General features: G+C 40.5%; 1 long non-coding RNA gene and 1 pseudogene across 1 annotated transcript; both read right to left on the bottom strand.

Moving 5' to 3' along the window:
• Positions 1-7,207: 7,207 nt before the first annotated feature.
• LOC117283750 lies at positions 7,208-7,842 on the bottom strand (annotated as a pseudogene).
• A 25-nt stretch (positions 7,843-7,867) lies between these two features.
• On the bottom strand, positions 7,868-9,624 carry LOC104875961. The gene is made up of 3 exons (XR_004514777.1): positions 9,569-9,624; positions 8,921-8,997; positions 7,868-7,942 (listed from the first exon to the last, which is right to left on the bottom strand). It is a non-coding gene; the product is annotated as an uncharacterized LOC104875961 (long non-coding RNA).
• Positions 9,625-9,873: the final 249 nt, after the last annotated feature.

Raw genomic sequence — 9,873 nt, 5'->3', positions numbered from 1 at the left:
TGAGTTTTGATGCTTCCCTAGGGGACCATATGGTATAGTAATTAAGAGCCAGGACTGGCATCTGAATGTGGGTTTGAATCCTGTATGTTTGGTCAAGTATTTTTCTGTGAACTGATCCTTGAAAAGCTATAATGAAATTTGAGTGGCTGTCATTGATAATGTTTGCAAATGCCATCTTTTTTATTAGTACATGTTTTAAATACAGAATATTGATGATCTTTTGGGGGAAGTGATACAAGCGTGTAACATATTTTGATCATTTTCAGTCTCTTTACCACCCTTTCCCTTTCTTCTCCCTTCTCCCCATCCCTTTTTCCATCCCTAAGTGTCTACCTGCTCGTTTGTTATCATATCTCTTATATCATATCTCTTATATTTCAGGTTACTCATAGAAGAGTAAACATGCCATATTTAACTTTGAGTCTGGCTCATTTTGCTTAAAATGATAGTCTATCCATTTCCCTTCAATAACATTATTTTTGTGGCAGACTAATATTACATTGTATATATGTACATAGACCACATTTTCTTTCTTTATTTTTTTGTTTTGTTTTGCTTTTGTTTTTTTTGAGACAGGGTCTCACTATGTAGTTGAGACTGACCTGGAACTCACTATGTAGCCCAGGCTGGTCTCAAACTCACAGCAATCCTTCTGCCTCAGCCTCCCTAGTGCTGGGTTTACGGGCATGCACCACGACACCCGGCTATACCACATTTTCTTTATCCACTCATCCATTGACAAGCATCTATACTGTTTCCACAGTTACTTTTCTCATTGTTGAGACAAAATACCCGACACCCAAAGTCAAAAGAGGAGAGATTTATTTAGCTCACAATTTGTAGAGGTTTCCATAATTGGTTGACTCCAAGGCAAGGTGGCTTGGCAGGGGGGCAATGCAGAGGAGAACCAGTTCATGGTGGACCAAAGGTAGCAAAGCTACAAGAGAGTTTAATATCATCTTTCTGCCCCTTTAATCTTATCCAGGCTACTTAGGGCGGGCAGCACTCACAGCCTTAATCCTTGTGCCCTTGAGCCTAGTGCTGCACCAGGAATCAATCCCAGTATCACACACTCTAGGTCCAGTCACCTCTGAAAAATCCCCACTAATGACCACATGAGGCTTTGGGGGGGACATGTAAATAAGCCATAACAGCAGCTTAGCTATGATGAATTACAACATTATTACGTTGTTATTAGGTATGCATAATTCACTATCTTACGATGCCTTTTGTTCACTCTGGGATATACTTAGGAGAGGTAACAATGTTATTTGAAGCTATTATGAATGGAATTGTTTTCTTGTTTTTTTTTTTTTTCCTTTATGGGTTAATTATTGGTGTTCAGGAATGTCACTGATTTTTGTTTTTCATTTTGCATCCTACCACGTTACTAAATGTATTTATCAGATCTAAAATACTTCTGGTGGATTTTTTTTTTTGGTCTCATGTAAAGAATTATATCATCTGTAACCGGGATTATTTGACTTCTTCCTTTCTTCTTGCATCCTCTTTAATTATTTTTCTTTTCTTTTCTTGTTTTTTGTTTTTTTGAGACAGGGTCTCATTATGTAGTTTTTTTTGGGGGGTGGGGGTTACCAGGGATTGAACTCAGGTCCCTGCGTTTGCAAGGCAGGCCACCGAACCACTGAGCTAAAGCCCCGGCCCTCATTATGTAGTTGAGACTGACCTGGAACTCACTGTGCAGCCCAGGCTGGTCTCGAACTCACAGTGATCCTCCTGCCTCAGCCTCGCATGTGCTGGGATTACAGATGTGCAACGCCTGGCCTTAATTCTTTTTCTTGCCTGATTTCCCTGGCCAAGGTTTTGAGTACAGGAGTGGCAAGAGTGGATGACCTTGTCTCTTCCCTGATTTTAGAGGAAATCCATTTAGTATTTCCCCATTCAACATGTTGTTGTCTGTGTCTTTGTCATATATGGCTTTTACTAGTTTGAGGTGAGATCCTTTTATACCTGTTTTCAATAGGGCTTTTATCATGAAGGAATATTGGAGTTTTGGCAAAGGCTCTTTTTACAGCTGTTGAGATTTTCATGTGATTTTTATCCTTGATAACACTTATGCGATATATTACATTTATAGATTTATGTATGTTGAACCATCCTTACTCCCTTGGATGAAACAAACTTGGTCATGGTATATGATTTTCTGAACGAGTTGTTGAATTTTGTTTGCAAGATTCTTATCGATGGTTTTTGCATTTGTGTTCAAGAATATATAATCTGCTATTGTTGAATGAAGCACTCTGTAGATATGTGTTAAATGCATTTTGTTGATAATATAATTTGACTCTGATATTTCTTTGTTTTTTTAGGTTGGCCTATTTGTGAAAATAGGATATTTCCCACTATGATTGTATTGGTGTTTCTCTGACCTTTTACATCAAGTAGTGTTTGTTTTATGAAATTGGGTATGCCAATTTTTGGTGCATGCATATTTACAATTGTCTTTTGTTGGTGAATCATTCTTATTACCAGTGTGTAATGGTCTTTTTTTTTTTGGTACCAGGGATCAAACTTGGGCCCTTGCGCTTACAAGACAGGCAGCGGAACCACTGAGCCAAATCCCCAGCCCTGTAGTGGTCTTTTTTAACTCTTCTGATCAACTTTGGCTTGAAATCAACTTTGTTGGATAGAAAGTGTAGCCATGCTTGCTTTCTTTCAGGCTACGTGGAACATCATTTTCCATCCTTTCACTATCAGCTTCTGTTTGTCTTTGCAAATGAAGTGTATCACCGGAAGGCAATATATAGATGAGTTTTAAAGAAATCCAATCTGAAAAAAAAAAATCCAATCTGAGGGCCAGGGACGTCCTAAGTCTTGTGTATAAGATGGTATTTGTAGCCTTTTTATTTCTTTTTTGAGACAGGTCCCACTATGTGGTCCAGGCTTGCCTTGAACTCCTGGACTCGATCTATCCTCCTGCCTCAGCCTCCCAAGTAGCTGAGAGACTACAGGCATGGGCCACCATGCTCCAAGTGGTTCTTACAATTTTAACAATGCATCTCATAAAATACACATCACAGAGACAAGTATGACTCAGAGTTGGATTGATTTTTATTATTTCTGTACTTATGCAAATTATTGCCAATGATCTTTTAAAAAAACCTGAATGAAGGCTGGGTATAGCGGGACATGCTGTAATCCCAGCATTGGGTAAGCTGAGTCAGAAGGATCATTTTGAGTTTGAGGCCAGCCTGGACTACCTAACAAGACTCTGTTTCAAAACGAAACAAAACAAAAATTAGAATGAGTTGGAATTCATTTACTACCTTTCAACCTTCTTCACATTATTCTTTGTTGATTCGCTAATGAGGCACTAGGATACTTTTACATTCTTCCATGATTATAAAGTCCTTTTCAAAACAGCCAGTGTTTCTGCTCAGTCAACTTTGAAGGCCTTGCCATTAAAAAAGCAGTGTAGCAGGTTGTTTTATGTATTTCTTAGTTCCAACCCTCTAAAAGTAGAGTCAAGAGAGCATTCAGTGTGAAGAGGGAAGGAAAGAAAGGCTGATAAATACACAGCTGACTTTGTCTGTGGCATGAGATAAGGTGCACACGTGAACAAGATGATTGCGATATTTCAACTAAAGCTGAAGAAGCCCTGAGCAGGTCAGCCCAGAAAGTAATCAGGTGTTTGCTCTACAGACCGTGCATGATAATCTACACTATTTTTCGTAATTTTGTCTGGAAAGAGAGTGCTTTGACAGCCCTGGAGATGTTACCTGTGGCCTTCAGTTGTCTTTAAGGGGAATTGTCTTTCAGGAAGTGGGATGCCAGGTAGAAAACGTTCAAGACAAAGAATAATGATGCATCACATTGGGCCAAATTCTGTTCTGCTTACCTTGTGTGCAAATAGAGTTGGTCAGGTGCAAAGCCCAGAATTTCACTCTAACAATTCTAACTATTTGTTTCCGATACTTGTGGTACTCTTAAAATTCAAAGTGTATGAATAAATTCAAATTGTTTGCATTGCATATATCAGTAAACCCCATCCACTGTCTGTTATCAGCAATCTTCCTAGGTGCCTTTACTTCCCACACTATCCATTCACAGAGATTCTTCTGTGATCATGGATTTTAATGTTCAAAATGTCATGATTAAGTCCTTTTAACCAAGACCGTCAGACAGAGGCGTTTATATTCCAATAAGCAATTTTCTCCACTAAATAATGAATTAACATATTTTTCCCTTAGTGACCTAGTTTCTGTAGGTGTTGTTCAGGTCCTTTAATTTAATCCCTTAAATTCATAGTGAAGAACAGAACCTCATTTCCCTGTGACCAGTGACTGAAAAGCATATGTGAAGCAATTGAACATTGAATTAAGAACCTTACTTTGCTTTACCCATCAGGTGATGGGCTCTGCTGACGTGTCCCCAGTGTGTTCCATTTCCTTAACAAACAGGGACTAAAATGACATCACCATGCACAGATTTTCTAGCAGGTTTGCGTTTAAAGATGAAGAGGAAATAGGAGGCCCAGTCTGTTTTCTTCTTGAATCAATTTTCTATTTCCTCTGTAACTTTTTCTTTATTCATTTTTTCATATTTTGACCTTCTATATCCTCTTCTTTAAGCTGCCTTAGTTTTTCTATATCGTTTTCAGTTTCTGAATTTAATTTTTGTTCATTCCTGAAGGAGCAGCTAAAATTTTTTGTCATTTAATGACATCTGGTTTTATAACAGCCCCATCTCTGCCTAAGTTGCTTCTGCCTGGCGGTTCTCAACCTGGTAGTTTTTGAAAAACCAGGAAGAGGACAAAACAGCTGGAAAGGGCCACTCGTAGGTGGCTAGGCAGCGGCCTGCTGGATAGTGCAGGAAGGCACAGCCCTTTGGCCGCTCCCAGGCTGCTCTCCATCCAGCTTCTTGGCTGTTGTTATTCCTGAAGCTACCTTTTTTTCCCTCTCCTTCACTCATCCACTTTTGGAAACCTTGTGCATTTCAAGCAAAGGATTAGCTCTGGACCAGTGCGTGGGAGCCTACTCTGAAATTCTGAGAATACTTTGCCTATTTAAAAGTGTTTTTGTATACGTGGTTGGCACCTTTGCTACAAGGTGACATATTATGGAGTCTTGCTGTGCCTGCCTGGCAAGTGCAAGGCCGTGAGTTTGACTCCTGGTATGGGGGAGGGGGGATATATATCTATATATATTGGAGTCTTGGGCCACGTGATAGCAGTTTGATTTTTGGAGAGTCTGGAGACTGACAAGTAAGTTCAGCCTTGTAGGTGCTACATGACTGACCCTCAATACAAACCCTGGACACACAGGCTCAGGTGAGTGTCCCTGGTTGATAGTAGTTAGTGTGTCTATCACATTTCACTGCTGGGAGAACTAAGCCTGTCCATATTTCTTCAGTGGGAGAGGACACGTAAAAGCTTGTGCCTGATCTCTCCTAGGACCTGCCTTTTGCTTTTATTTGGTCTGTATTCTTTACTGTAATAAAGCATACTCTGATGTGATAGGTTTATTTTTTTTTAATCTATGAGTATTTTTAGCAAATCTAGAGAGAGCACTTGGGGATCCCTGATGCAGTGAGGCAGCTTGGCTCTTGGGATCCCTTCTGCGGAGGAGAGGTGGGAGCCTGCCCACCCACTTGCTGACTGCAGTCCTAGCTTGATGCTGGAAGACGCAGAGTTGGTCTCCATCAATCCAGGGCTGTTTCTCGCAGACCTAACGTTGCTGGCCAGCTTTCTGTACCTTCCACAGCCTCTGCTAGAAATTGTAGCTCACTGTAGCCCATGAGCAGACAACAGAGTTTGTAATCAAACTTGTATGTGACACTGATTATCAACTCACAGAAAACCCAGGAGGGTTCTCACTCGTTCAGCTTGATCTGGCCTCATCCCTGTGGCTGTGGACCAAGAGGACCCTTAGATGTCTGAGATTGGTGAGCAAACAGGGCTCTATGGTTCTTGTTTATGATCCCAAGCCCATTGCACATTTTCTCCAACACCAGGGAGTGGTTTTAGTATTTGCTTTTCATCACTGCGAACAAAGAACTTAACATACAAAGAGGAGGAGGGTTTTCTTTATTTCTTTTCTTTCTCCATTGCTTATTGGTACATTTTACATATAAGGTACAGTTACATTCATCATTAAGATCTTGTACCTTTAAATGATGTATCTTGGTTCTTATTTTTACCCCATTCTCCTGCCCTCCCTTCATCCACTCGGCCCTTCCCTGTTTACAAAGACTTTGTTTCCACGTTTTTCCTTTTCTCACATTTCTTTCTTTTCAGGAAAATTTTCTTTTTGCTCACAGTTTGAGGTATCAGTCCATGGTCAGCTGGATCTGAGGCAAAAACAGCATAGCAGAAGGGCATGGTGGAGCTCTAAAATGTCCCCCAAAATGTGTATGTCCTGTGCCTGTAAGGGTCACATCCTTGTGCTACCTCTCTAGGACAGATGTGTATGGTACACTTTGAATCCAGAGCCGCAAATGGAGTCTCCCCAGGGTTTCTGATATCTGGGGACAGGCATATTCTTGCTAAGTAATCAGTCTCAAGAGTAGAGCCCCCAGGGTCTCATGGAGACCAGGTGCAAGTCATCTGTCAAACTGGTAACAATAAATAATGCTGAAAGCTGCAACAAAGTGCCACCAAGACCCTCAGATACTGAGTCATGAAACACTGCTTGTAAACAGATACATGTCATGCCTTAGTCTTAGTGACTTTTCTCACTGCTGAGACGCTCATTCAGCAACACCAAAGTCAAAAGGGGGAAAGGTTTATTTGGTTCATAGAGGTTTCAGTCCATAATCAGTTGACTCCAATGCAGGGTGGCAGAGAGGCAACGGTTCATGGCAGGGGAAGACAGCAAAAGCAACAAGGGACCTCAACAGCCCCGTCTGCCTCCTCCATTCCATCTAAACCACAGGATCGGGCTGTGCCAAACCACTCACGGGGAGCTAAACACACACCCTTAATCCCAGCGTCACACTTTCCAGATTCAAAAGGCCATAACAAGATTTTAGTGCCTTGCACGTCCTTAAGCAAAACAACTCGGGACAATGCTATCCCTTCTGGAATTAGCCTTCAGCATAATTAGCACCTGACCCCCTCCCTAATTGTGATTTTTTTTTTATCCAATAGGTCATAACTTTATTAGTGATAGAAACAGTACAAATTTCAAACCAAGCTGCAGTGACCTTTTTGAGACACCAAAAAAAAAAAAAAAGTCCTTTTAGATGGTTACATTGATAGTTCCATAATAGCATTTACAATATCATTACTGCTGTTCTTTAGGGCCCTCCACGCATTTGCTTGTGACATAACCAATTAACTTAAAAGAATTGGTTATGTCAATTAACTTCCACATCTGTTTCATCAACCTCCTCCTCTTCGCTCTCCTCTTGTACAGCTGGAGTCTGTGTATTTTCTTGAATGTTTGAGACAGCTTTACCTCGAACTTTGAATTTCTCAGCATCTGCTAACTATGCTTGCTGGGATAAATCCTCAATCTTGGCTCCCCCAAAAGCTATGTAGGTATTTGAAGCTGGACTCTTACAGATTTCTGGTTTCGTAGTGACAAAAAGGCTATTCTTAGATTTCCAAATAGTGACTCTAGTAACCCTGTAACCTGCTGAAGACCCAATTTGGGCATAGCCTTCCGTGCCTTCTTTTCACTCCGACTTTGTTTTGCTTTAAGGACTGGTTCTTCATCGATATCAGCTGCTGCCTCCAGGGGCCTTGTGTGGAATCTTGCTCCTCCAGCTCTTGTATTGATTCATCACTGTCAGATTCTGTTCCAGACCCTGTCTTAGCCTGGGGCTGTGGCAACTCCTGCTCTGTAGCAGGGACGGTTTCTGTGGCTTCACAGGACATCTTGTGCAGACAACGCGGAACCAAGATGGCGGCAGCAGTTGTGATCTTTTTAAAGACCAGTTGATAACTCTTGGTTTGATAGGCTACAGTACTTGCCCTACACTGTGGTATAATCACAGAGAAAATAAAATGCACCTAATTTCAAACAACTGTAATAATTGATAAGGTGCTGGTGTGGATTTAAACCATTGGATAATCCAGTGATACTAGTACAAAATGCACAAATTGTCTCATATTTTGGGTTAACTGTAAAACTTTTGTTCATCAAGTCTATTCTTTAAGCTATTTTCCTTAAAGAGCTTTAATTCAATTTCACAATGCATTTGATCAGCTACTTCATTATAATGTTTTATTATAATAATATTACAATGTAAATAATATTGTGCGATATTAAATTTGCCTATTTCTGTATTTTCATACTCATGTAGTATGTGGTATATACATGGTAATAAATGGCATAATATAAACCAGACATAATTATATATCATTATTTTCTCTCTCTATAAGAGCCACCTTTTTCTTGGAAGTGTAGTTAGAGTTGGTGTCTCTGCTATTTCAGAATTCCAGCGCCGGGAGTGGTGGTGCATGTCTGTAATCCCAGCACTCAGGAGGTTGAGGCAGGAGGATCACTGTGATTTCGAGACCAGCCTGGGCTACATAGTGAGTTCCAGGTCAGTCTCAACTACATAGTGAGACCCTGTCCCAAAAAAAACCAAAAAACCGAAACCCAAAACAACAACAAAAAACCAAAACAATTCCAAGTCTCTGAGCAGCATAGCCAAATTCCTTTTCACTGGTTACGTGATTTGACAGAGTGTTTCCCCTCAAAACACGTCCACAGCAGGGACATCCTGGCCACCCTGCAGGAGATCCTAGGCAATCCAGGGAGAGGGGTGACTGGATCAGCACAGTCACGCCCCCTCTTGGTTATTAGAGGGAAAAGAGAAGGGCTGGGCCTTCTTTCTTTCCTATCTCCTAGAGATCTGCAGAGCTGTAGGTGGGAATTCCCCCAAAGTTACTCTAAGTTTCTTTTGCTCATGACTCGAACAGGGGAGTGGGATGTGGTGGTGAGAATCTTACCTTGCTGCTTGCTTTATCTCTCTTTGGAAACTATAACCTTTCTGCTGGTGAATTTTAGGCTGAAAATGATATAGGTTCTGAAATCAGAGGTATTTGTTCTGTTACTACCAAGATCTGATTCTTGTTTTTAAGCTATATTTAGTGAATGAACAGATGTTAGCTGGAATTATTCAGTAAGAGATTTGAGGCTCCAGTTAGATAGTGGGAAAGAACTACTTCCGGTGAAATTATAAAGGGGAAATGTAATCAGTTCTTTTCTCCTCTCGCTTTCATCAATTACAAATAAAATTATAATACAATGGAATATGATGATGTCTTTATGATTTAATCAGTGAAATATAGGCAGTGTAGATGAACATGTATGAAGTATTTTTATATAATTTTTTCCAATGCAGTTCTATGTATAAACACAAATGGGCAAAATTAACATGGTTTTAGACATCAGGACAGTGCTTACCCATGAGGATAGAAAACCTAGAAAAGGTACACATGGAGAGGTGCTTGTTGATATGGTGAGATTGATGGATAAGGTCACTTTGTTAAGGTTCATCAATATATATTTAATATTTGTATACTTGTATATGTATGTCACACTTACACAAAAAGTACCAAAATGAAGCAAAACAATCTTTGCCACTAGCAACTTACAGGTTACCAGGAGAGACAAGCAAGACAATTTCTCGTGTGTTCTTCATTCTTTGAATAGGTCTATTTGGTAGCATGTACCTTCTGCCCCAGAGACTTTTTCATTTCTTACGGTGCAAGTCTTTTAGTGATGAATTCTCTTAGCTATGACGTCCTAAAAAGCCTTTATTTTGCTTTGGTTTTGAAAGCAGTTTTCAGTAAGTATAGAGCTCTAGGTTGGTGTCGCGAGCCGCAACGTCAGGACCCTGCCAGCAGGTCCCAAACCCGAGGGAAGAACAACAGGAGAGCAAACAGTCTCACAGACTTAC

Source organism: Fukomys damarensis, unplaced genomic scaffold (genome assembly GCF_012274545.1).
Source record: "Fukomys damarensis isolate Sample0158 unplaced genomic scaffold, DMR_v1.0_HiC HiC_scaffold_30, whole genome shotgun sequence".
Classification (NCBI taxonomy): domain Eukaryota; kingdom Metazoa; phylum Chordata; class Mammalia; order Rodentia; family Bathyergidae; genus Fukomys; species Fukomys damarensis.
Note: the sequence above shows the minus strand (reverse complement) of the source record. Positions and strands in the feature narration are given on the sequence as shown.